The sequence below is a fragment of the Chlorocebus sabaeus genome, chromosome 2, assembly GCF_047675955.1.
Source record: "Chlorocebus sabaeus isolate Y175 chromosome 2, mChlSab1.0.hap1, whole genome shotgun sequence".
Taxonomy (NCBI): domain Eukaryota; kingdom Metazoa; phylum Chordata; class Mammalia; order Primates; family Cercopithecidae; genus Chlorocebus; species Chlorocebus sabaeus.
In genome coordinates, this window is record NC_132905.1 from 54,470,997 (window position 1) to 54,492,470 (window position 21,474).

At 41.5% G+C, this 21,474-nt stretch overlaps 1 long non-coding RNA gene across 1 annotated transcript; it reads right to left on the reverse strand.

Annotated features, from left to right (window-relative positions):
• Positions 1-5,137: 5,137 nt before the first annotated feature.
• LOC119622319 (uncharacterized) lies at positions 5,138-21,093 on the reverse strand. The gene is made up of 5 exons (XR_012089987.1): positions 20,968-21,093; positions 19,383-19,468; positions 7,910-10,783; positions 6,919-6,999; positions 5,138-5,404 (listed from the first exon to the last, which is right to left on the reverse strand). It is a non-coding gene; the product is annotated as an uncharacterized lncRNA (long non-coding RNA).
• Between the last annotated feature and the right edge of the window lie 381 nt (positions 21,094-21,474).

Here is a 21,474-nt window from a genome sequence, read left to right on the forward strand (position 1 = left end):
TTCAAAAGAGCTAACTTCTTGCTAAACAAAATTATTTAGAGAAAATATAGATGTTAAGTGGTTTTGCCTCTCAGGTTAACTTTGCAGACGGTGTAGGGTTTATCTTAGAGGATTATTAACAACAGTTATTTCGTAGTTAGAATACTCTCTTAGTCCTTTTCCTGAAAATTCAGATCCTCTTTTTATTTTATTTTATTTCTGAGATGGAGTCTCGCTCTGGAGGCCGGGCGGAGTGGCTTATGCCTCTAATCCCAGCACTTTGGGAGGCTGGCGGGAGTGGACTGCCTGAGGTCAGGAGTTCAAGACCAGCCTAACCAACATGGTGAAACCCTGTCTCTACTAAAAATTAAAAAACTAGCCAGGCATAGTGGCAGGTGCCTGCAATCCCAGCTACTCGGTAGGCTGAGGCAGGAGAATCACTTGAACCCGGGAGGTGGAGATTGTAGTGAGCTGAGACCATGCCATTGCACTCTAGCCTGGGTGACAGATCAAGACTCCATCTCAAAAAAAGAAAAAATCATCACAGAAAATTGAAGCATAATATGTCAGAAAAAAAGCAAGCTAACCTCTGCTGTCTCTTCCTGCCCCCCCGGTAATTCCAGTATTATGACTTCTTGTGCAAAATGAAAGCATGAAAGTGACACTTGGTTTTTCTCGTTTGTTTGGGAACATGACATGACAGAATTTGACCTTAACCTCTAGACTTCTTGTTTGGAAAGAGAAAGGATTTAAGCTCTAAGTCACTTGATGATTTAAGATCCCTCAAATAGTTTTCTGCTCAGAGGCAATATGGCAACTTAGCAGATCATCAACACCGTTTGGAGAAATCAGGTTCCTGAAATGAGTATTTTTTATGTTTAAAAGGAAATATCCCCAGGCATGGCGACTCATGACCTCTAATCCCAGCACTTTGGGAGGCCAAGGCAGGAGGATTGCTTGAGTCCAGGAGTTTGAGACCGGCCTGGGCAATATAGCAAGACCCTGTCTCTAAAAAAAATTTAAAAATTAGCCAGACGTGGTGATGCATGTCTGTAGTTCCAACTACTCAGGAGGCTGAGATGAGAGGATAGCTTGAGCCCAGGAGTTCAAGACTGCAGTCAGCTAGAATCATGTGCCACTTCACCCGAGCCTGGGCAACAGAGCAAGACCCTATCTCTTAACACAAAAGAAAATATCACAAACATAATATGCTTTTCATTCACTTTACAAAACTTCACTAACTCTGGTTCATGAACTTTCTATGTAAATGAATTCCCCTTTCATCATTTTGCTCTCAAAGGACAGAGGAATAGAGCCTGAAATAGAGCCAAAAAGGTAATGAATATACTTAGAAAACTAAACTGAAAACTGAATGCATTTTACCAATGTGGATTTTTAATTATTAAGGATACATTTTAAATGTCTATGTTTATCAGATACATGTGGTTTGGTTTTGTTTTTTGTCCCCAAAAATCTACAGCAAGTAGAATTGTTTGGTTTTTTAATTGAGACAGGCTCTCATGCTGTCCCACAGGCTGAATTGCAGTGGCATCATCATAGCTTACTGTAACCTTGTAGTCCTGGGCTCCAGCAATCCTCCCAGCTCAGCCTCCCAAGTAGCTAGAAATACAGGTGCACATCACCATGCCCAGCTAAATTAAAAAAAAAAAATTGGGGGCTGGGTGTGGTGACTCACGCCTATAATCCCAGCACTTTGGGAGGCCAAGATGGACAGATCACCTGAGATTGGGAGTTTGTGACCAGCCTGACCAACATAGAGAAACCCCGTCTCTACTAAAAATACAAAATTAGCTAGGCGTGGTGGCGCATGCCTATAATCCCATCTATTTGGGAGGCTGAGGCAGGAAAATCGCTTGAACCCAGGAGGTGGAGGTTGTGGTCAGCCGAGATCGTACCATTGCACTCCAACAACAGCAAAACTCCATCTCAAAAAAAAAAAATTTTTTTTTTTTTTTGTAGAGATTGGGGCTTCAAATGTGATGTTTTGATAAAGTCATATTATGTGTAATAATCAAATCAGAGTAATTGGGGTAATCCAGCACCTCAAGCATTTATCATTTCCATTTTTTTTTTTTTTTTTTGAGACAGAGTTTCACTCTTGTTGCCCAGGCTGGAGTACAATGGCGCGTTCTCAGCACTCTCCCTCTCTATATATATGTATGTATATATGTGTGTGTGCATGTGTGTGTGTATGTGTGTGTATATATATATATTTTTTTTTTTTTGAGATGGAGTCTCACTCTGTCACCCAAGTTGGAGTGCAATGGCACGATCAGGCTCGCTGCAACCTCCGCCTCCCAGGTTCAAGCAATTCTCCTGCCTCAGCCTCCCAAGTAGCTGGGATTACTGGAGCACACCACCACACCCAGCTAATTTTTTATATTTTTGGTAGAGATAGGATTTCACCATGTTGCCCAGGCTGGTCTCGAACTCCTGACCGCAAGTGAATTGCCTGCCTCAGCCTCCCAAAGTGCTGGGATTACAGGCATGAGCCACCTTGCCTGGGCTTTTTCTTTCTTGAAACAGTCTCACTTTGTCACCCATGCTAGAGTGCAGTGGCACAATCACAGCTCACTGCAGCCTTGACCTTCTGAGCTCAAGAGATCCTCCCATCTCAGCCTCCTGAGTAGCTAGGACTACAAGCACGTGCCACCAGGCCCAGCTAATTTTAGTATTTTTTGTAGAGTTGGGTTTTTGCCATGTTGTCCAGGCTGGTCCCCAACTCCTGACTCAAGGGATCCTCTCCTGTATGCCTCCCTAAGTGCTGGGATTACAGGCGTGAGCCAGCGTGCCTGGCCCTTTTTTTCCCCCCCATATCACTAGGACAATGGGAAACTTAAGCCCATTTCATACAGATGTAATTAATTTTTTTTTTTTTGAGGCGGAGTCTCACACTGTCGCCCAGGCTGGAGTGCAGTGGCGCGATCTTGGCTCACTGCAAGCTCCGCCTCACCTCCCGGGTTCACGCCATTCTCCTGGCTCAGCCTCCCGAATAGCTGGGGCTACAGGTGCCCACCACCGCGCCCGGCTAGTTTTTTGTATTTTTAGTAGAGGCGGAGTTTCACTCTGTTGGCCAGGATGGTCTCGATCTCCTGACCTCGTGATCCGCCCGCCTTGGCCTCCCAAAGTGCAGGGATTACAGGCGTGAGCCACCGCGCCCGGCCCAGATGTAATTAATTTTAACACTCATGTGACCTTTGCCTGATTTAGGCAGATGAAATTGTATCTCTCCACCCAGGTTCCTTCTGCACTTGATTATCTAATCAATCTCCTGACTAAATGAATTATTTTAAATACATACTTGTCTATTGGCCACAATGTCAAGGGTATTCTAGTGACATAGCCAAGGTTGTAACTTAAATTTGTGGATCATGTTTTTTGAAATGGTCTTGCACTGTCTCCCAGGCTGCTTGGAGTGCAGAGACTTAGTTATGGTTTACATGGTTTACTGCAAGCTCAAACTCTTGGGCTTAGCTTCCCAAAGTGAATTATTAGGGTCTTTTTTTGTTTGTTTTGTTTTTTTTGAGACAGAGTCTTGCTCTGTTGCCCAGGCTGTAGTGCAACCGTGGCTCACTGCAACCTCCACCTCCTGGGTTCAAGTGAGTCTCCTGCCTCAGCCTCCTAAAAAGCTGGGATTACGGGCACCTGCCACCATGCCCAGCTGATTTTTTTGTAGAGATGGGATTTCACCATGTTGGCCAGGCTGGTTTCGAACTCCTGACCTCAGGTGATCCGCCCACCTTGGCCTTCCAAAGTGCTGGGATTATGGGCATGAGCCACCATGCCCGGCCTTTTGTTTGTTTTTTTTTTAGACGGAGTCACCCAAGCTGGAGTGCAGTGGCTTGATCTCAGCTCACTTCAATCTCCTCCTCCCAGGTCAGGTGATTCTCCTGCCTCAGCCTCCCAAAGCAGCTGGGACCATAGGTATGCACCACCATGCCTGGCTAATATTTGTATTTTTAGTAGAGACAGGATTTCACCACATTGACCAGGCTGATCTTGAACTCCTGACCACAGGTGATCGGCCCATGTTGGCCTCCCAAAGTGCTGGGATTACAGGCGTGAGCCACTACACCCAGCCTGGTTTTTTGTTTGTGTTTTTGAGACAGTCTCACTCTGTCGCCCAGGCTGCAGTGCAGTGGCAAGATCTCAGCTCACTGCAACCTCCACCTCCCGGGTTCAAGCAATTCTCATGTCTCTCAGCCTCCTGAGTAGCTTTCAACCAAGTGGATTTCAACCAAGTGGGCCCAGCTAATTTTTGTATTGTTAGTACATACGGGGATTTCATCATGTCGACCCAGCTGGTCTCAAACTCCTGGCCTCAAGTGATCGGCCCTCCTTGGCCTCCTAAAGTGCTGGGATTACAGGTGTGAGTCGCCATGCCTGGCAGAGTAATTAGTTTTGAAGAAGAAATATAGGCTGGGCGCGGTGGCTCAAGCCTGCAATCCCAGCACTTTGGGAAGCCGAGGTGGGCAGATCACCTGAGGTAGGGAGTTTGAGACCAGACTATGTTGATTGAGACCAGCCTGATCAACATAGTGAAATCCTGTCTCTACCAAAAATACAAAAAATTAGCTAGGTGTGGTGGCGGGCAACTGTAATCCCAGCTACTCGGGAGGCTGAGGCAGGAGAATCGCTTGAACCTGGGAGGCAGAGGCTGCAGTGAGCCGAGATCACACCGTTGCACTCCAGCTTGGGCGACAGTGGGAGACAGAGTCTCACTCTGTCGTCCAGGCTGGAGTACAGTGGCCGGATCTAGTTCTGAATTTAAATGCATGCTCTATGACACGGGCTGTTCACTTCTTTTCTGAACTGCAGTTTTTCCATCCGAAAAATGGAAATAACAACCCACCACTCCACGAGTCTTTTCAGAATTGAAGATTTGCTTAAAGCATGTGGCTCAGAGGAGGTATACAATAAATAATGTCTATCATCACCCTGTTAGTCTTTACCCAATGATTATGAGTGTTCAATTGTTCTTCTCACCAGATAAGTTAGTTTCACCAATGTACTTCCTTACTGCCTAGTCCCCATGCCTCTGTTTATTGGTGTCATCTCACATCACACAGCGGCTCAGTGATGGTGCTGGCCAATCTTGGTGTGGATTCGCATCTGTGTCCTTAGCACTAGCTCTACACCTATCTCTGCAGCCTACAACGAATCCAGAAAAAGACCAGCGGGAGTACCTCTAGATCTACCAGATACACTCTGACATCTACCTGAATTCTCCCCTTTAGAATTTTTCACAGGATTCTTACCTAGTATATTCCAACAGGCATTTTCTCCAAATAGTCATTTCTTCTTGCCTTTTAAAATCAGCTGGGTTAGAACAGACATCCAGGCATTATCAGGCCCATGGGACCAAGGAGACGACTGACACAAAAATTGCTGAAGATGGAGCTGACTAGATAGGATCAGAAAACTTTGTTTAACAGAAAGTGGCTATTGTTTTAGTAGTTTTAAAACTTGCCAAACTCACATGAACAGGATATGAGACTTAAATTGTTTGATCATGATACAATGTGTTACTTGTGTCAAAACATCAAACTGCACCTCATCCAGTATACAGAATAATAATGTTTTAATTAAATAAATAAAAATATATTTCGATTACTTTGGAGAACCGAGCAACATTATAAAAAATTAAAAATTTGCAGGACAAATTTTAACTTAACTGGCATGTGGGATTTAAAACTGAGTACCATAACTTAGGAAGCAGGAAAATCAATTCTTCCTGCATGTTATTGTGAGGTTTCTTTTCCAGCCATTACGACCATTCAAGAGCAGTGAAACAAACTCATTTTAGAGCCACACATGCAAAGTCTCATAATAATTATTGAACAAAGTTTTCAAACGTAATAAACCATACTTAAACACAGTTTTACATGAAAAAGTAAATCAGATACTTTCCTGATACAATATATTAAAAGGCAAATTCACTGACAGCAGGGTCTTTAAAGAGCGACAATATTCTGAGAGTGTCGGCACAGTGCTGTGTTTTGGACATGAAGTGGAATTCAATAAATGACGCCAACATGTTTAAAAGAACCTCAAGTGTACACTTTTTTAAAATCTCAATTCTAGAAGGCACTAACTTATGTGCATGTTTCTAAATACAAAGTAAGTTATTGCCAAGGAAATAATGACCAGGAAGCAATAATAAAGAAAAGGGATTTATTTATTTTCCTTTTAGAATTAGTTTAGGAATTTCTCTCTAGTTTAGCTAATTATCTTCAAATCCCAAAGACTACATTCTCAAATATCACACTAACACCTACTAAATCACACAGCAAGTTTTTGGTATGCAATAAAATAAATCTTCACTAATCCAAAAGGAAGACAGCTGGGAACTGCATCCAGCAAACTTGCTCCCAATATATTACTAAATAAGATGCTACAAAGACAAGGAAGCTCCGTAACTCCCTCACCATTTGCCCTGAGGGAATTTCCTTGTGGGCAAAGGATGAACAGAGCACAATGCCATCTCTCTGCTCACCTGACACAAACGCACATCTTACTGCTTCTTCTGCTGTATCACTTCACTAAGCTAGACTAAGGCATACGTGAAGATTCTTTTACCGTCCTCTCACATGTAAATTGTGTAATCAGAAAAAGGCTAATCAGAGACTCGAAAGAATGCAACCATTTGTCTTGTCTACTTATGACCCGGAAGCCTCCGCCCATGCTTCGAGTTGTCCCACCTTTCTGGACAAAACCAATGTACATCTTACACATATTGATTGATGTCTCACAACTCCCAACAATGTATCAAAGCACGCTGTACCCCAATCATCTTGGGCACATGTCCTCAGGACCTCCATAGGCTGTGTCACGTCCATAACCCTGGCAAACTAAACTTTCCAAATTCATTGAGACCTGTCTCCGATATTCTGTATTCACAATTGAAAAGCAACTTACAGTGAGAAGTCCTCAGCTTCCTGCTGTACACAGCTAACTCGAGTCTTCTTTGGTGACCCCCGGCGTTCTCATCAGACCTTCCTGGTGGAAGAGCATGCGGGATTATATCATTGACATACACAAGTATATGTGTTTGCTTTACAGCACAGCACTAAGAAGTCTAAATAAAAAAGATTTTCTTGTCTTGACAATCTAAAACAAAGGGCCCGAGAATCCAGCAAGTAACTACTCACTAAATGTGTTAAATGCAAAGTGTAAGTAAAACGAGGAGGGTTTTTTTTATAGTTTACTGCTTAGAGTGGAAGTTAGGGGACCTCAGTTCTGGTGATAAAATCAATCCCTCCTTTGGAGGTTGATATTAGGGTGAATTCTGGCAATAATACTTTATTTAACCCTTAAAAATTAGCACTGAATGCATGATTACAGTGGCATAATATAATATAGAACTCTAATATAGTGAATCTAATACAGGAAGAAATTTCTAAATGCCCCTAGAATATCTCAAAATTATTTGCTAAGAAATGCTAAGATCTCTGCAAAATGGCTTTCAAATAGCTAACTGTGATTGGGTTTTTGATGTACTTTTCCTGATATATATATTTTTTTGCCCTGGGAGTGGGGAGATTGGAGGTAAAGACTGCTTTGCCACACTAATGAATATGGTATTAAAAGTACAGGTGCTAAAAAATACATTCTCTAATTAATTATGCTCCTATGTAAGTGAAACAGACATTTGAAGATTTTAGTGGACAACCACTTCTGAAACTAGTTTTAAAGTTAGATTTCTTTATTTATTAGTGTCTCTTGGATACTCATTTCATTACTTTACCGTACACCTCCCCTCCCCCACCTACTCACGGTTCTACAGCTAGAGCAGCAGTACCAGAAAAAGTCTATTCTATTTTTAATTTAAAGAATCCTACTTCCAATTTTGTAGAAAATTAAATTAAAAACCAAAACTAATGTAAGCTATCCATTTGTATATCCTTACCTTGATCATAAAATTTTGGTTTATATTCTTCACCAAAGCATTCACACTCCGGAATCTCATTATTTAGGTCGAATTCTTCTGTCACTGTGTCCTTTACTTTATACCACTTTCCTTTTCCACAACCCCTAGAACTCAGAGATCAGACAAACACATTAAGGTTAGAAACAAACACCCTCATCCCCAGCATTTATCTCTATACAATGTCTACAAATAAAGCAGGTAACCACGTTCTTAAACATCTAAGAAAAATGTGGCAATAATTATTTCAATTTCTAAAATAATTTTTCAAATTGAAGGGATAAAGCCAGCTACATTAAGCTTTAAAAATTCAGAATGAAATGAGGTCAAAGAACAAAGTCAACGTGTCCTGCACCATGAAGGTGAGTGTGGATGATAAGGGAGGCAGAGAGAGCAGGGGAGAGGCTGGTGGCCAGTGAGCAAGCACCACCTGCAGAGACCCTCCCAACCTGTCCCTCATAAAAGAATAGCAGGGGCCTGTGTGCGTTGCCCATTGTATATGAGGACACGAAGTGCACAGTCTTCTATGAGGGCACTTTTTTTTTTTGTGGGGACCCTTCCCCTTCCTGGATCTATACTTCACCCATCTTCACCAATTCCCAAAGAGAAATTCTGCCAAGCCATTCTAGAAACCGTAAGGCTCCATGTTCAGCATCCAGGGAAACTATGTTAAAGGAAAAAGACCATATTAACGTGGATTAGTAACACAGCAGGACTCAATTAAGTTAGACAGAATTCAGAGGATGTGATTTCCTAGTTTAAGGACAGAGTATCTACCTCTTCAATTTAATTACAAAATCTAAGAAAGGGCCATTCTGGGAAAGCCTAAGTAGCTCCTGGTTTGAGCATTAGGATTTTCCTTCACAGCAATGACAAGGCTGCTCTCTAGAAATGAGTGCTCCTGTATAGAGATCTGCCTGTTCCATGAGCAACAACTGCTTCGGACAAGGGGTTCCTCATAACACTGGAGTCACAGCCTTTCACATGGTGAATGAAACATGAAAACCAAAAAAAAAAAAAAAAAAATTGAGCGAGGAAATTGTTTTTAGAAATTTCAGGAGGAGAAAAGTTGCCTTTATTTGTTCATCATATTTAGTGCAGCAGCTAATCTCCCAGCCAAATCCAAATCTCATTAGGTCAATTACTCAGATACTGACACTAGGTCAAAACTTAATACACCTCCTTTCCACTGAAACAGAATTCACAGACAGAAGCAAATACAAAGAAAAGATAAATCTAACTATGAATAAAATCCTGCTTGCTACAAAGTAGTTATCCCATTTTCTTTTCTGCTTTTTGCCTGTAATTTAAAATTGACCCATCTGACAGAAACTTGTGGCTAGTGACTGGAATCTAGTGGATCAACTGAGCTAAGCAACAGTCAAGGTGTGGGAACGAATAGTTGGGAATCTGATCTCTAGTCCTGGTTCACCCCTCATCACAGGGTTTCCCAAAAATAAAATAAAATATTTAGGAATTAATTTGACCAAGAAGATGAAAGACTTGTATAATGAACACTATAAAGAAGACATGAGTAAATGGAGACACAATCCACATTCATGGCTTGGAAGACAATATCGTTAAGATGTCAATACTATCCAAAGCAATCTACAGATTTATGCAATTCCCATAAAAATCACAATGAGTTTTTGCAGAAATAGAAGTATCTATTCTAAAATTCATAAGGAATTTCAAGGAACCCCAAATAACTACAACAATCTTGAAAAAAAACAAAAAACAAAAAACAAAACAAAACAAAACCACCAAAAAACAAAGCTGGAAGATTCACACTTCCTTATTTCAAAACCTTCTACAGTTATAATAATCAATACTGTGTGACACTGGCATAAAGACAGACATATAGACAAATGAAACAGAACACAAAGCCCAAAATATATACTTACATATATGGTAAAATGATTTTCAACAAGAGTGCTAAGACCATATAATAGGGAAAATGTCATTTTTAAACACATGGCATTGGGAAAACTAAACATCAACATTACAAAGAAGAAAATTGGATCCTTATCTAATACCATATACAAAGTTAAAATGGATCAAAGACTTAAATGTAAAACCTAAAAGTATGAAACTCTTAGAAGAAAAGATAAGATAAAAACTTCACAACGTTGCATTTGGCAATGATTTCTCGAATATAACACCAAAAACACAGGCAACAAAATTTTAAAAACAGACAAACTAGACTTCATGAAAATTACAAATTTTGTGCATCTAAATACATTATCAACAAAGTAAAAATGCAGCCCACAGAATGGGAGAAAATACTCGCAAATAAAGTGATTAATATCCAGAATATATAAAGAACTTCTAAAACTCAACAACAAACAACAATTTAATTCAAAAATAAGCAAAGGACTTAAAAGGAATATTTCTTCAAAGAAGACAGAAAATGGCCAATAAGTATGAGAAGATATTCATTATTACTAGTCATTAGGGAAACGTGAATCAAAACTGCAATGAGATACCACTCCATACCCATTAGGATGACATCTATAAAATAAAATAAAAATAGAAAATAACAAGTGTTGGCAAGGATGTGGAGAAATTGGAACCCTTTTGCATGGTTAGTGGGAATGTAAAATGGTACAGCCATTGTAGAAAACAGTATGTTGTTTCTCGAATAAACTAAAAATAGAATTACCATGTGACCCAGCAACTGCACTTCTCAGTATATACTCAAAAGAACTGAAAACAGGGTCTTCAAGAGATTATTTGTACACCCGCGTTTACAGCTGTATTACTCCCAATATCCAAAATGTGGAAGCAATCCAAGTGTCCATTGACAGACGAATGGATAAGCAAAACGTGGTCTTCACAGACGATGGATCATCAGTCCTAAAAAGAAAGAAAATCCCGTCACATCTACAATATGGATGAAACTTGAAGACATTATGCTGAGTAAAATAAACCAATCACAAAAACAAATGTTTTATGATTCCATTTATATTAGATACTTAAAACATTAGTCAAAATCAGAGACAGAAAGTAGAATGGTGGTTACCAGGGACTGGGGGAGAAGGGAATGGAAAGTTATTGTTTAACGGGTGCAGAGTTTCAGTTTTAGAAAATGAAGAGAGATATGCAGATAGATGATGGTGATGGCTGTGCAACATTATACATGTATTTATTGCCACTGAATGGGAAACTTAAAATGGCTAAGATAATAAATTTTATGTTATATATATTTTTACCACAATTAAAAAATTGTAGGGGGGGAAAAAGGTCCTGGGTATACAGTCTTCACTCTTCTAACAGGAAAAACAAAATCAAAAAACTCATGTTTGTTGAATATTTTTCTCCTCTGATTACATTTTTTAGCAGAAAACGAAAACATATACTTTTCAAAATAACTAACACCATGCCACTCATTTCTGTAAGCCCCTTACGGTTTTTAATCAGAATACAATATCTTCACTCCACCTAAGATGCCAAGTTGCTCTGCTCTTTTATAATTTATCACTTAAAATTTACAGGAAATGTTTAAGCTTGCTTACTCAACTCTGACAGCCAAGCTTCTATGCAATGTTTATATCTGGTACCTAATTCCACTTGCGTTAGCAAAGAAGCTTTCGGTGATGACCTAGCAAGACTTGCTTTAAATGGTGCTTTTTTTTTTGAGACAAAGCCTTGAAGCAAGGATAAACAGTATATTCTCCACATCTAAGTTTAACACCTGAACAGACGTAACCTCACACCTAACACTTTGCAGTAGTTGTGTTTAAATCTGAAAGTAGTCTATTGCTAAAAGGGTAGTATTTCTCTCTTTAATGTGCTTTGATTTACTGTTCTACTGCATTTCAGACAAAACTCTTAGTAGATGATGTTTATCGGGGAGAGGAAGATTAGTAGGGGTTTACCTTGCTTGCTGTCTACTCTATTAGGAATATCATTAGTTTCCATTAGGTTTGATTCTCTCAGCTACAGACTAGGACTGAATTGATCACTTTGGGAAATTACATTTACTCTCACAAGCAAGGAAGGCACTATTTAGTCAATTACTAATCCAAAGCAATAATGTTAGCCCATAATAGTTTTCAAAATTCATTAGAACAATGAAGTTCTACCCAAGTTGAAATCTGCACAGACACACCTCTCATTTTTCGCCACAGGTGTCTCCTTACTCCCATCCTCATCCGGTGATGGCTTGTATTCTAAACTAAGAGAGAAGCAACCTCAAAATCTAACATCTATTAAACTGTGAGCACTTAATCATAACCTGATACATAGAAAGCTCAGGAAACAAAATGTCAGGCCAGATGCAGTGGTTCATGCCTGTAATCCTAGCACTTTGGGAGGCCGAGGCAGGTGGATCACTAAGTTGGTACAAGACCAACCTAGCCAACATGGTGAAGCCTTGTCTCTACTAAAAATACAAAAATTAGCCAGGCATGGTGACGTGCACCTGTAATTCCAGCTACTCAGGAGGCTGAAGCAGGAGTATCGCTTGAACCCAGGAGGTGGAGGCTGCAGTGAACTGAAATTATGCCACTGAACTCCAGCCTGGGCAACAGAGAAAAGATAAAGGAAACAGAAGAGGAGGGGAGGAAAGGAGAGGGCAAGGAGGGGGAGGGAGAAGGGAAAGAGAGGAGAGGAGGGGAGGGGAGGGGAGTAAAGGAGAAGAGAAGATAGTGTCAAATGAATTAGTACAAGTTGCTGTCCCAGACACAGCAGAGGAGGAGGCTGGAGACAAAGGCAGGAATGTTGGAGACAAAATGCATTAAATTGGGTCTCTGCTCTCAAGGAGCTTGTAATCTGAGTCAGATAATTTTTACATGTAAAAATTAATTTGTGTCATATTTTCTCTATAATCCTCCTCTAGTTCCAAAGAAGGAAAGAGCCTCACATATTTAGAAAACAGAAAGAAAACCACTGAGCCTGGCTACAACATAGCGTGGAAGCTGAGGGTAGGAGACAGGGAGCCAATGAAGGGCCACAGATGGTAAAGAGCCTATTCATTCTGAAGTCAGAATCCCCCGATAGGGTTTAGGTGGAAATGAAAGCCTGAAAAGTCACTGTAGTTGCCAGTGGAAGAATGACACGAACGGGTGAAAGAGGAAGCAGAGAGACCCTTGAGGAAGCTACTGCCTTACACCAGATAAAAAAAGCAAAAGGCAATGTGATCTACAAAAACAAAAACAGAGAAAGCCAATGCAAAGGTGATCTATATTGGAGATGAAGCTCTGACTGCATTTTCAGATAAATCGGATGGTCAAAGTCAGGAAAATATATCAAGGGTGTTCTGTAAATGTTTAGATGGTAGCTTGTCACCTCTCTCCTTGAACCCCAAATGGCACTTCACAAAAATGGCACTCATGAACTTCATTTGGACAAATCAATTTTGAGATGCTTATTCACTCAAGTGGTGTTTTCAAGTAAGTGGCTGGACATATGAGTTAAAATTCGGTTTAGTGGTCCGGGCTGGAATTACTAGCATCCAGGAGATTTTCACAGCAATGGAACCATTTAAAGAATAAATAAAGATAGAGATGAAGTAATATCTCAGGTCAAAGGGCTGGGACACCCCAACCTTTATGATGCAGGCAGTTTAGGAGGAGCCTACAAAGACGACTGAGGAGAAGAGGGCAGAGAAGCAGCGGGAAACCCTACTGGAAGCCAAGAATGAGAAGACTTTCAAGGAAGGAACTATGTCAGATGCTGCTAAGCTGCCATGGAAGAGGAAGAATAAAATGTCAGGTTTGGAAATATTGAGGATGTGGATAAATCTGACAAGACTGGTTTCTATGCAGTGACAGAAAAAGAAGCTACATGGCAATGTTTGTAATAAAATAGAAAAACACCAGACATCACCCATGTGGCTATGCCACAGATGAGAAAAATTCTCAGGCCTTTCGCCTGAGCACAAACTTTGACTTGCTTTGACCATGAATACACAGCCTTTGGCACCTCTCCAGTATCAGTGGAATGTATGCTCAGAAAAGCCAAAAGCAGGGCATGAAACTGCGTTATTCAACAAGCCTCTTAGGCATAGGATGCCTCCTAGTTCCTCCAATATGCATTATTCATGTTCGATGTTAGCAATTACTAGTCTGGAGCCCACGGACTTAAGGGTTTATGAGGGACCATACGAAAAATTATGTGCAAATGCATTTTTCTACTGCAAGAGTCCAAAGCTTTTATCAAATTTTCAAGAGTTCCACGACTCTCTCTCAAAAAATAAAATATTAAGAACTTTGCCCAACACCAAAGAGTTTATACAGCTCACCAAACTGAGACAGACTTTCTCTGAGATTAAGCTCCTATGAGACCATCATTTCTCCTCATCCAGGGCACCACGTAACATTTGCTCCACAGTCAGAGAAACTCCAAATAGCCCAGAGGTCTCACAAATCACCCACCCATCTCATCGAGCACTCCGCGAAGCTTTCAAAGGCTCTGAATCCAGAGAAATGTCACTTCTGGGCATGGAGCTTCAGAGGCTGATAAATGCTAAGTGATCCATTACACTGTATGAAGACAATGCAGAGACTGAGTGGGATGCCACACTGTGCTTTGCTTAAAGAATTGTAGCTCAAGCACAGAGCACTATTTGACGAGGGTCCTCCTAATTCAATTTCTACAATCAGTTCCCATCAGGAACTCCTGCTCTGGGTAAGATATGATGGCTGTCTTATAAGCAGTACTCGGCATTCTGATTGGGTCAATACTATCTCAAGGGTTTCATTCTACTTTGAATTCTTGGGCAAAGGCTGCTAGAAATGTTCAGCAATGATGGTGAATTTGCTTCTTCCAAGAATGTGAAGGGATTTTAGGACATTTGTGCTCTTTAAAGTGCCACAGGTAAAGCATAAATTGGCTCTCTATCCATGCAGACCAACAGTGCACTCCTTGCAAGGCACTGTGAATGGATCGGATGTGAAATTTCAACCTCACCTAAAATTCAGGTTTAACTCCTCAGCTGCTGCCACTGTATTTGGTCACTACAGAGTCAGAGCTCACATCCAATCACAAACATGACACTTAAATACTAGTGGAGACATAGCTGGCCATACCGTGAAGTATCCTTCCTTAGAAGTACTCTCAGTCTTCGATCAAAACACACAAACGTACAGCCTCTGAAACTCCATGCCCAGAAGTGACATTTCCTGGAAAGTGGCCAAACTGCCCAAAGTAATTTATAGATTTAATGCTATTTCCATTAAACTGCTCATCAGAGAATTAGAAAACAGAAAAAAAACTCTAAAATTCCTATGGAACCAAAAAAGATCCCATATAGCCAAGACAATCCTAAGCAAAAAGAACAAAGCTGGAGGTATCATGTTATCCAACTTGAAACTATACTACAAGGCCACAGTAACCAAAACAGCATGGTACTGAAGGAAAAGAAACACACTGTTAGAAACATTTTACTGCTTCACACAAACCTCGACAGATGTACATATGAGCACCTTGTGTACACTGCTGTTTTAGAATACTGTGTGTGTGTGAACATGGCTACAATTCTACAGATACTCAGCTTCAATACTGTCTTGTTTGTGTAACTACGAACAAATCATCTATTTAAACCTGATTATAAAAAACTGGCCTAGCAATACCAGGATCTCTACAACAAATAAGTACAACATATTATACATGGTATACTCTCAAAATTACTGCCATATTATAAGCTACTATCACATTATTATGAAATTCTGAGATAGAATATACATATATTTTGGAGACAGGGTGTCGCTCTGTCACCCAAGCTGGAGTGCAGTGGCACAATCCCTATTCACTTCAGACCTGAACTCCTGGGCTCAAACAATCCTCTTGCCTCAGCCACCTGAGTAGCTTGGGCTACAGGTACCGGCAACCATGCCTGGCTAATTTTTATATTTTTTGTAGAGATGAGGTCTCAGTGTGTTGCCCAGGCTGGAGCATATTTCTAAAATATCAAGTATGTTAGCAATTTTATGGAATGTAATTTGAGAATAACTCTGGAGTTCAATAATCACATTAGGTCAAGTCTATCTGTAATACAGGCAATTTATTACAACAGAAGATTTATTAAAATGTGTGAGTATGAACAACACATCTATATAGATTTGAGAAGCTACTAAATTGCCTCTAGTTATGGCTAGTTTTAGCCAATTCTGAAAGCAATTAAAAAGCATAAAACAATTTTCAGGCAAGACATATATTATCTATCATACCAAACAGGACAGATGAAGGAAATTCCTCCAGGGAGGCCAGGTTGCACAGGCAGCTGCTGGAAGACAGCATTCACATATGAAGTCACACCAGCATCTCCAGCCCCCCACACACTGAACTGAACATACTGTATCCACCTGGTGGAAGGTACTGGGAAAGAGAGGAATAGAGGCCAGGTGCGGTGGCTCAAGCCTGTAATCCCAGCACCTTGGGAGGCCAAGGCGGGTGGATCACGAGGTCAGGAGAGATTGAGACCATCCTGGCTAACATGGTGAAACCCTGTCTCTACCAAAAAAAGTACAAAAAATTAGCTGGGCCTGGTGGTGGGTGCCTGTAGTCCCAGCTACTTGGGAGGCTGAGGCAGGAGAATGGCATGAACCCGGGAGGCGGAGCTTGCAGTGAGCAGAGACCGTGCACCAATGCACTCCAGCCTGGGCGACTGAGCGAGACTCCATCTCAAAAAAAAAAAAAAAAAAAAAAGAGAGGAATAGAAACAGTAGAAGAACAGAATTAAGATCTCCACTACAGGTGAAATAGGAAATTAAAAAGTGTCTAAATCATAAATTCAGCAGAAACTCAGTTACATGTTGAAACCAACCCCCTGAGAGAGAGAGCTAAAGTCTTTCAAAAATTAACTGCCTGTTTTTCTGTAGTTAGTGAACCTTATCTCTCCTCCCTTCCCAGGCATTCTGTGAGGACCCTGTTTCCCTCGCTATACAGTTAAAAGGTCACAAGACAGATAAGCCTCAGTCACAAAACATGTTTTCCTTGGAAAACAAGAAATGATGTAATGCATGCCTCAATTGATTAACTGCCTGTTTCTTGCTTCTTTAGCGCACTATCTCCCCCTGCATGTATCTCCCGCCACGAAACACTTAAAAGGGAGCTTGGCTCTTTGTTAGGGGCTCAGTCTTTTGGATGTTAATCCGACTGGGCTGGTGCACCTAAACAAATATCCTCCTGAACCCCATCGGTCTCTCTGATTCCTTAAAATTTCCACAACACAGGCATATCGTCACTATAGCTCTATGGGATGTTTTTCTACAGACCTAAAAAACAAACCAAAGGAAAAATCAAGTGCAAAGCATATCCACAGCAAATGAAAGTAGGTAGTTCTTGTCCTAACATTTAGTATAAGACAATTAGTTTATGGGTAAATACCACTTTAAGTAAATTGTACACATGAATATACACTTGGATTCCCAATGTTTTAGGAGTAGGATATTTATTTTTACCAAATCCATCATGATTTATTTCGGTAACAAGCTCTCCCAGTATTTCAGTTTGATTATAGTAAACTATAGTGTGAAATAGTTTTCTAGATAGAGAAACGGTGGCTCAGGAACATTTCTTGCTTGTCAGTATATGGAAAGGGTGGCTGTCCCGCTGTGCTACGCCACCCACACCTGCTGGGTGCACCAGGATAATGACATAAAATACAGCCTCTTGCATTGGGTTTTCAAGATCTGATGCCTACAGTGGGATCATCTGAAGTTCTCTGGAAAAGGTCACATTTATTTGTTCCTCCATAAACAACCAAAACAACAGGGTTTGCAGAGCTTCCGGGTTACTGAACACAAGAAGGTGCTGGGAGGGTGCTGAGCCTGACAGAGGGCATGGAAGCTCTGTGCCCCTCCCCACATGCCTTGCCTTATGCATCTTTCTTTTTTATGAAGACAGGATCTGGCTCTGTTGTGCAGCCTAGAGTGCAGTGGCACAATCTCAGCTCATGCAACCTAAGCCTCCCCAGCTGCAGGTATCCTCTTACCTCAGCCTCCCCAGTAGCTGGAACTACAGGTGCACACTACTGTGCCCAGTAATTTTTTTAAAAAAAATTGTAAAGACAGGGTTTCACCATGTTGCCCAGGCTGGTCTCAAACTCCTGAGGTAAGGCCCACCTCAGACTCCCAAAGTGCTGGGATTACAGGCATGAGCAACTGCATCCAGCATGTACGTCTCTTTCATTGGCTGTTTCTGAGATGTATCCTTTACCATGAACCAGTAATAGGAAATGAACTGGCCAGATGCGGTAACTCACATCTGTAATCCCAGCACTTTGGGAGGCTAAGGTGGGAGGATCGCTTGAGCCCAGGAATCTGAGGCCAACTTGGGCAACATAACAAGACCCCATCTCTATAAAAAAAAATAAATTAGCCAGATGCATTGATGCAAGCATACAGTCTCAGCTACTAAGGAGGCTGAGGCGGGAGGACCACTTGAACCCAGGCAGTCAAGGCTGCAGTGAGCTATGATTGCCCCACTGTATACCAACCTGAGCAAGAAAATGAGACTCTGTCCCTCAGAAAAAAAAGAAAATAAACTGCTTTATGAGTTCCGTAAGCTGTTCTAGCAAATGATGAAACCCAAAAAGGGAGTCACGGGAACCCCTGATTTGTAACCGGTTGGTCAAAAGTACAGGTGACAACCTAGGACTTGCCATTGGCATCTGAAGTGAGGGTGGTCTTGTGGGACTGAGCCCCTGATGGGTGTGGTCTGCACTAACTCCAGGTAGCATCAGAAGAAAACTGGGGGATACCCACTTAATATCCAGAGCATTGGAGAACTTCGTGTAGAAACTCCAAACACACATTCAGTCAGAAGTGTGCGCCCAGACAGAAATACAGGCTTTTCTTTTACCTGTCTACGTGCTTAACTGCAAAGTAGAGACAATACATGGTGCTCATGAACAAAGCATGCATTAAAGTCAGACAAGACCCAATGTTTGACTCAGTCTTAGTATCCATGTGAGCTTGGGCAAATCACTCTTCACTCCCAAGTCTTCATCACTTCATTCATACAATGGGGCTAACTGTGATACCTACCTGTGTTTTTGAGGATTAGTGAAATATTACACTTGATGTTATTGTGATTATCATAACTATTTCAAACTATTTAACAAGGACGGTGATGGATGATAACATCAAAGATTAGAAACTGTAATGAGGTCTCGTGAGAAATTCCATACAAGCAAATTAATCTCTCTGCAAAGCATTCCTGCAACATTTAATTCATCATTCCCTGAACAAAATGTGCCACCTTGATTGTCCAGGTCTTTCTAGTGCTGGTTTCCTTACCTGGGCAGCTCACTCCATCCCAGCCCATTCCCCACCCTCTACCGCCACTTTCCCTCCCCACTCTCATACAACTCTTCCTCATCTTTCAGGACTCGGCTTCAATGTCCCCTTATCTGGAAGCTTCTCTCACACTCCAGAAGAGCTTCCTGTTGCATTTGGTGCATACACTATTATTTGACCATTTTTGAGTTGTTGTCCAAGTCTTTTAATACCTGAATAACATGCTGCCCAGTCAGTCTCTCTTCCTGGACTCTGAAGTATTTCATGGTTGATCCAGCTGGAGGGACACAAACACATTCTTAAAAAAAAAAAAAAAAAAAAAAAAAAAAAAAGGAATGACACAGACAAACATCAGTACTTGAAAGTTTTTACTGGTATGTAAAAATGAAACAAAATTCAAAGGCTTCTGGGGAACACTTCAAAGGGAAAGAGCTACTTAGAATGCCATAGAAGTTTAATTTTTATTTTATTTTAGTTTTTCGACAGAGTCTCATTCTGTCACCTAGGCTGGAGTGCAGTGGTGCAATCAGGGCTCACTGCAGCCTCGATCTTCTGGGCTCAAGTAATCTCACCTAATTTTTCTTTGGTTTAGGAAACTCAGCCTTGGTTGAGTGAGGTGGCTTATCCCTGTAATTTCAGCACTTTGGGAGGCTGAGAAGTGTTGTATTTCTCCTCACACAGGGCACCGGCTGAGGTAAAGCTCCTCATCAGAAGGTAAGGTATTAGCTGTGGGGTTCTCTCCACAGACCCAGACCCAAACGACAGATGAATAAAACGTACACCAACACACAGATATTCTGTTGTGCCAGTCCAGCTGAGTGTCTGACGGCCTGTACACCAAGAGAGGTTTGTCACTGTGGCTGGCCTTGAGCAGCTCACACTCCAGACATTTATTTAGTATACAATTAACAACAGAAGCTCTGAGTCAACACACTTTTGGATAATTAACATGGTTAAGAGAGTAGTTCTAAGAATGATTACAGCTCAGGTACAGTGGTTTAAAGTAAATACCATCAGGGGGCAATCTCCAGGGTCGACCTCCCCCTGAGAGGGCATTTTGGCTCAAAGGTTAGTTAATGGAGGTAGGGTAAACAGCCTTAACTGGGGAAGCCTCTACCATCCCTAGTATTTACTCTATGACCTAATGCTCTAAGGTAAGAACTGGCTGCCTTCAGCCTGTTCAATTATTACAAGCTAGGTAACCTTTCGGCCTTCCTAAAGGTTTGTGACCATTTCCTCTAACTTTCCCTAATATTTCCCTTTAACATTTCTGCCGCCATCCTGAGTGAATCCCAACAGAGAAAGGTGGATTGCTCGAAGCCAGTGACTTCAGATCAGCCTGGGCAACATATTAACACCCTGTATCTACCAAAAAAACCAGAGTGAATTTGTGGAAGACTATTTTTCCACAGACTGGGGGTGGAGGGAATGGTTTCAGGATGATTCAAGTGCATTACCTATATCATATACTTTATTTCTATTATTATTACATTGTAATATATAATGAAATAATTATAGATCTCATCACAATGTATCATCAGTGGGATCCCTGAGCTTGTTCTCCTGCAACTAGATTGTCCCATCTGGGGGGGTGATGGGAGACAGTGACAGATCATCAGGCATTAGATTATTATAAACACTGTGCAACCTAACTTCCCTGCATGCGCAGGGCACTATAGGCCCCACACTCCTGTGAGAATCTAATGTCCCTGATGATCTGACAGGACATGGAGCTCAGTTGGTCATGTGAGTGATGGCAAGGGGCTGTAAATACAGATGAAGTTTCCCCTCACTCACCTGCTGCTCACCTCCAGCTCTGTGGCCCTGTGGCTGGAGACCCCTGCTCAAGTTCATTTGAAAGGATCCATCCCATGCCATTCTTCGGAGTCATCTTTACTGCTGCAGTGGTCAAGTGTAGCACCCTGTAGCTCCCAGGGAATATGCCTCAGCTGGCATTTCATCACAATCAACACATGGTAGCTTGAGTCACTGTGAGGTCACTTCCTGGAAATCACCAGCATTCCATATCCCGCTGGGAAGGAGCTGGGCACTGCTCCTTGGATAACAAAACCTAGGCCCAAATTCAATCAGGAGACATAAACCTCTCAAATGTTTAAACTGGAATGGGTGTAGTGGCTCACACCTGAAATCCCAGCACTTTGGGAGGCCAAGGTGGGTGGATCACTTTGAGCTTAGCAGTCTGAGACTGGCCTGGAAAATACAGCAACTCACCCCCATCCCGTCTCTACAAAAAACACAAAAAGTAGCCGTTCATGGTGGGACATACCTGTAATCCCAGCTACC